We start from the raw sequence: 6785 nt of genomic DNA on the forward strand, positions 1-6785 counted from the left end.
AGCACCACGCTCAGGGGGTGCATGTTCACCCGTGTGCACCCCCTACGCATCTCCAGTGAGTACCACAGTGGTAGATAGAGCAGGAAGCAGAAAGCAGAGCAGCAGATCAGGGAGTGGAAGGGGGTTGGAATAGCACTCAGAGAGGGTACAGAGCTAATTTGTGACATGCTGGCCAAAGAGGTTCGGTCCAACTAGACTAGTCTCATGATGCAACTCTCTGGTCCAAGGAATAGTGAGTTCTTACCGTACAATAAAACAGCTTTAGGCAGATGGATAGGGAAGCACTCCCCCTTGCCCTGGCATAGCATATGACTTGGGGATTAAGACACCTTTCAGAGGGTGCATCTACATGAGGCACTTTACTGTGCAGTGGGCATATCTACATATGAACATTTACTGCACAGTAACCAAAATTACTGCTCAGTATGGGCGTGCATCTACATGTGCACACCCATACTGTGCAGTAAATATGGTAATGTATGCCAATTTGAGCATAAATTTGATACCTGCACCATGCAGGTATCAAATTTATGTCTGCTTAGTTACTGCGCAGTAACACTCTGTGTGTGGATTGACTTGGTACTAACTTTAGTCCCAAGTCAGTCTACACACAACATTAATGCACTTTAATACCTGCACATCTAAACACTGGCCTATTTCTACTTACTGTGCAGTAATTTACTGCATTGTAATTTAAGCTGGCATAAATGCATATGTAGACACACCCAGTAGAGCTAATTACTGTATAGTGAGCATCACCGCCTACATGTACTGATTCTTAATGTGCAGTAATTTGTTCTACTCAGCAGTTAATTTCCTACCTGCAAATACAAGTAGCAAATTAAGTGCTGAGTAATTACTACATAATACGGCACATGCAGACGGCCAACCAGAAGCAAATATGCCCCCAGTCAGCTGGGCAGCATGGAGCAGGGATTGCTCCCTGCCCCCAGGAGCTGCCTGCTGTTGAGGTAGGCTCCTCCACCGGAACCTGAGTGGGGACACTGCCCCCCTGCCCCGGCACCAGACAGCTCCCAGCCCCTGCTCCATGATCACAAGGGCTGGAGGGGGCAGGAGCCAACTTCTGAATTTCTGCCTGGAGCAGAAAAGCTGCTCCCCAATCCCCACACATGTAGACACCTGCCCAAGGTGGGTTTACTCTTGAGTAATTTACTCTATAGCAAATCCACCCCGCAGCATTTGCATGTATAGATGTACCCAGGGAGGTGAGATTGTGGGTCTGAATGCTTTATGTTTGAAGAGAACATTGAACTTTCCCAGAGAGTCCTCTAACCCTTGAACTATTTTGTAAAGGATATTGCTGCTATTGCTTACTCTGGGTAGGGCTTAAAAGAATGATCCCCTATGCTCTTTGCAGAGAAGTCCTGGAGAGGGGCAGGACTTCAGACATGTCCTTGTCCTTAGCCTTTCTCTGTGGGAGAGCTCCTGGCGTGACTCCCCTATGTGTGTGTGTGTGCATGTGTATGTGTGTGAGAAGGGAAGCAACTTTCTCTCTACATGCACTGTACAGAGAGTTTGGAGACCTGAAATACAGAATTGTGGATTCCACTCCAGGGGCTCAGCACTAGGAAATGAAGTGTTGCAAGACTTAAGCCCCTGTGGTTACAATTTGTAGTGCCAACGTTTTAAATTGCACCACGCCGACAAGCATAGTTCCTAGTGCTTAGCCCTGTTGCACAATAAAACAAGATGAGGCTGCCATACCTTTGAATAGGGTTTAGCGGCAGATCTAAAATTTAGATGCGACGAAGTGGCACCTCCTATCTGTCTTATGCTTCGCTTTTAAATACAGTCTGTATGCACAGAACGTCCTGGCTGGAGCCTGGGACCGGGGACATCACTTGTGTACACTCTGTACAGAAGCAGGATCAGGACCTGAGTGATCAGTGTGAGAAGCATGTGCCAGTGCCCTGCAGGCACTTTTTAGTCTCTGTTTTCAACTGTTACCTAGAATGAAGGGTAGGTGATGTACCTTGGATATTTTAAAGACTCCCATTTTCTTGGGCCAGAAGAAAAATCAATCAATCAACCTTTGTCTGTATCCCAACACACTGATTCCCTGCCCATGCTTTGTAGTTTAGAGCCCAGCAATGTCAAAGGAAGCATATTACACACTTACAAAAATTAAGTCACTGGTTATTCCTATTAGCAATAAGGTGTTACAATTTATCAGCCCTCCTAATTGGGAGGGCTGATAAATTAAAAGGTTTTGAAATCTTTTTTTAAAAAACAACTTATTTTGAATCAACAGATACCAGAATACCACCTATTTCTCCAATGCCACTAGTCTTAATTCCCAGTTAAATTTCCAGCCCTGGACCCAGACCTGAGCCCTGCAATGCCTCCTGACTTGGGCAAAAGGCAGAAGCAAGCTTAGAGACTTTAAAACTCCAGATGAAGAATCTGACACCAGATCAGTCACCAGAGGGAGCTCCCACATTTTTAATAAGGAAAACATGGGGAAAATATTATGAATACTGACTTCAACATATGTAATTTTAGTCAAGATCTGACGAGCAGTGATTTACCAGATCCAATCTACTTTATGGCAGGTTTCCACTTGAGCAAAATAAGAAGCTAATCTGTGTACTGCCACTTCCCAACATTGTTACATCCGATTACACCACTTTATACTATGCAGTGATTTTTCTCTCCATATGTATTGAATGACATATCTTCACAAAGACATTGCAATCACTTTACAAACTGATGCATTTTGGTTTTAGTGGGTAATCATTCCCCAAATAATTGTTGCGTCTTTGGATACAAATACGCTGAGTCCAAAATTAGAGGTGGAAGAGACCAACAACTTGTCCTGACCCCTTGCTCACCAAAGAGTACTTAGCACCATAGGGAACAAAGGGGAAGGTTAAGATAGAGGCCCTGGGGGTAAGAGTCATAGTTTTGGTTCCTGATGTCATGAATGGCTTATAAGGGCTTGAGCCAGTTGCTTATTTCCCATAATTCATCTGTCAAATGCTTTGGTATTCCTACCCATTTTATTTCTGACTTTGACAGCAAGGTGTTTGGGCAGGGCCTATCTTATTTTACGTTTGTAAAATGCCTAGCACAGACTGTAGGCACAACAGCAAACTGAAAACATCAGCCAGGTGCAGGGCAAAGGGATGTACTCAGAGCACTGCAGAGCCTGTAAGAGCACTGTGCAACAGTCCTGGAGTTTTTCAAGTCACAAGCTGCACACAGGGGATGCCTGGGGGTCCAAGAAAACCAGGACTTGCCCCCCCTAAAGTGCTGCTAGGGCCTGATTCAACATTTATTCTACTCCATGGGACAATTCCTGGCAACTTTAAAGCTTTAATTGGGTAGGGTATAGTTCTTTATATTGCCAAGATTATGATTCCCTGACACATACTATTCCCCTAACAGGAAATCACACCTAGCTCATTACCTTAGGGAGAAGCTGAACTTTATAGTGCATGTGTTACATGCAGGCATGATGAACTCATGCTCAGACCCACAGCTAGGCAGGAAAACCATTTTCTTCCTGTGCAAGGGACACTGGAAGTTTCCCTGTTCTGCATTGTGATAGACAAAAATCTTTAAAATGTTTGTAGGATACAAGATGGGCCACCCTAGAATAGCCACTGGGTCACTCTGCAGGTTGGCAATGATGCAGGTTCAAGTCCCTGTTCTGCTGTTCCCCCATACACCAGATGAGTGCTATAGCCACCAGACAACTGGCTGCTTTGAAGTGGGCATTTCAAATTCTCTGTTGTGGGAGTGTAAGTACATTTTAAAATATGGGTCTGACACCTCCCAGGTGTGTACTTCAGCTAGTAGGAGATTGGCTACTTGAGACAGAGAATCCTGCAACTCTCCTAAACCCACCAAAAAGTATTGATTCTACTAAAAAAAATGTCTTTTGTAGTGAAATTCCCAACTTGGAGCTAAGACAAGAGGGTCACGTTGGTAATGGAACAGCTTTGCCATTCATTTCAATGCCGGTTCCTAATAAAGTTTCTGGGTGGGCAGCTTTCCACTCATCTAGGATCTGAGTTATCATAGATTCATAGACTATGTCTTTGTACAAGAACACAGCCATGCAATGGACACATGCGACTAACTCTGCCTACCAGCCAGGCATTGTGCCTCAGCCATTGGCTTTGAAAGCCAATTAGTCCCAGAACAAGCCAGCAACCCTCCCTATAGGTGATTATAGATTTCCTTTGTCATAGGGAGGATGGGTGACTACATAAGTGTCCCACTTAAATTACACTTAAAGTCTCATTAGTGAAGAAATAACCAGCAAATGGAAGCATGGTGTTCATGTAGGACAGAAGATGAACTAAGTGGCACAGACTAGTGTCATGTTGATGGAGACAAGTGACAGGGACATTTATGCCATTCCACCTCCCACAACTAGTTGAAACACCCTCTGCAGTGACAAAAAGGCAACAAGTAACTATCATGTCCCCCAAAAGAAGCATTAAGGAAATCTAGAGGGGCGTAAGTCCCAAGGCAGGAGCTGTGGGTGTAAGCACAGGTGGACTCACCATAGGGATTAGCTCAAGAGTGACAGGAGGGAGTAAAACCTACACGTACAAGAAGAACTGGAGACTGGAGCAGAGTCTAGAGGAGTGAGCAGGGACCTGATAATGAGCTTCTCCCCAGAGCTTTAGTTTTACTACCACCACTAATTCACTTAGTAGCCTCAGGGCTTGTCTGCACAGGGACATTGACATGGACTAGCTATTGCTGAATAAGCGATTCCACAATAGCTATCCTGGAATAGCTCTTTAGGTGGACACTACTCCAGAATAAAAGTCACTTTTTCCTGACTAGAGCATCCAACAGAAGGATCTATTCTGGAATAGCTTATTCAGCAATAGTTACTCTGCTCAATTTTCCCCATATAGACAAGCCCTTGGGCTAGTCATTTAAACCTCTGACTCAGTTTCCCTCTCTGCACCAAGGGGAAACTAAGCAGAGCTTGTTAAAATTCTCCTTGAAAACATTTGACAAGAGCTGTCAAAAATGGAAGTTTCCATGGAAAAGGATGCCTGACAAAGTTTGTCGTTTCATCAAAAGAAGAGCAAAGGCTGAAAACCAAACTGCAGCCAAAGCCAATAAGTTTGATTTGGGGCTGGGGATAGTCAGGGGAGGAGGGTGTTCATTAGACACCTACTCTTCTGATGAAGAAGGGAGAAAAAAACCAAACTTAAATGAAAATCAGTTTTAAATTGTAATTACCCATCTTTCCCGGGACTAAAAACTCCTTCCTCACCAACTGTCACATGACTATTGATACCTAAAGAACCTTGACTAATTAAAGTTTTTTTTTTTTTAAATGGCTGTATCATGAGTAATTATTAACACAGCTGGCAGAGGAATGGATGGGAGGAAGTTATGTATCTAGTTGTGACAGACTGACTAGGGACCACAGAAGATATGGTGGAAGGAGCCCATGCTAGGCAGCTGCCATGTCCTGAATATTGCGCAGACAGTGACAAATCCTCACAACAACTCTCCGAATGAGTAAAGTAGATAGCTTTCTCGTCCCTTTACAAGAAAATGAATGGAAACTGAGAGACAAAGCAATTAGCTCAAGCGACAGTAACATAGAGCTAGTATTATAATTCAGAACAGCACAATTATTGATGATAGAGGTCATCTAGTTTATGGCCTTGCCTCATAAGATGGTCTGCACTAAATGCACAAAAGTTTATGTATATTTGAAATCCTTGTATTTCTGTGGATTTGCTCCAGAAATAATTGCTGGCTAAAAGGTAGCTAGGGTTTACATCTAAGGACACACGGGGAATAGTGGTTCCAGACAGAAGGCAATAGGCTACCGCTCAGCCGGCCAAAGTTAGATTCCTCTCCGAGTCTGCCTTGGGCCCAGCGTGAGCCCTTTGACAGGCTCTGTCACCTCCCCGGCTGTACTGAAGAAGTCCCTGTGCACTGTCTATAAGGTCCACTTGCCCAGTCTGACTTGCGAAGACCTTCCTACACTACACAGTTCTCTAACTGAGCAAGTTGCCTGTTGTAGCTAGTGTCAACACACCCCACCCGGGGGAAATAGTTAATTAGGGGCAGAAGAAAGCTCTCTTAAAGGGAGCAAATAAAAGGGCAATGGGAAAATGAGTTAAACCACTGGTTTAAATACATGACATTTGTGCAATACCCCGCAGACACTGATAACAAAGAGTATGTCTAGACAGATCGGTGCTGAGATAATACAGAAGCCTGAGTCAATCTCTATGCTGAAGTAGTTAAACAGCTTCTGGGCCCCGAGCCTTCTTGTTCAAAGGAATATCTACATGGTGGCATAGTGCAGTGTTTCCCAAACCAGTTCGCCGTGGCACCAAAGTGCACTGTCAGAAATGAACAGGTGCATCGCAGAGTTTTGCCATGGCAATGAGCTATAATAGGTATGAGGATGGGGAACGCCTTAACAGATTTGCCACGGAAAAAAATTATTAATGTAAATGTCCCTTGGGCTGGAACATGTTGGGAAACACTGGCATAGAGCCATACCTGAGCTAGCATTGCTTGAGCTATCTCTAGAACTGCAAACACTATAGCCACCAAACAGTGTAGCCACCAAGTGTGGTGCTCTGCCCAGGCTGGCTGAGAAGCAGAAATGATTAGCCAGGCTGGAGTGCTGCAGGTGTACCGGGCCCAGGATTAGAGTTACTACCATTGCATGGGACTGTGCACTGCAGTGCAGCGTGTTTGGGACCAGCATGGGTACCTCTACAGTCTACACAGTGCTACACTGTGCTGTAGACATACCCTTACAG

The 6785-nt window shown here is 44.5% G+C and overlaps 1 long non-coding RNA gene across 1 annotated transcript in view; it reads right to left on the reverse strand.

Annotated features, from left to right (window-relative positions):
* Window positions 1-5213, reverse strand: part of LOC109312169 — a 9656-nt gene extending 4443 nt beyond the window's left edge. The window contains exons 1-2 of the long non-coding RNA XR_002101707.1: window positions 5201-5213; window positions 640-641 (exon numbers count right to left, since the gene is read on the reverse strand). This is a non-coding gene — a long non-coding RNA (uncharacterized LOC109312169). The remainder of the gene's footprint in view (window positions 1-639; window positions 642-5200) is intronic.
* Between the last annotated feature and the right edge of the window lie 1572 nt (window positions 5214-6785).

Source organism: Crocodylus porosus, unplaced genomic scaffold (genome assembly GCF_001723895.1).
Source record: "Crocodylus porosus isolate Cpor-Errol unplaced genomic scaffold, CroPor_comp1, whole genome shotgun sequence".
NCBI classification, from domain to species: domain Eukaryota; kingdom Metazoa; phylum Chordata; order Crocodylia; family Crocodylidae; genus Crocodylus; species Crocodylus porosus.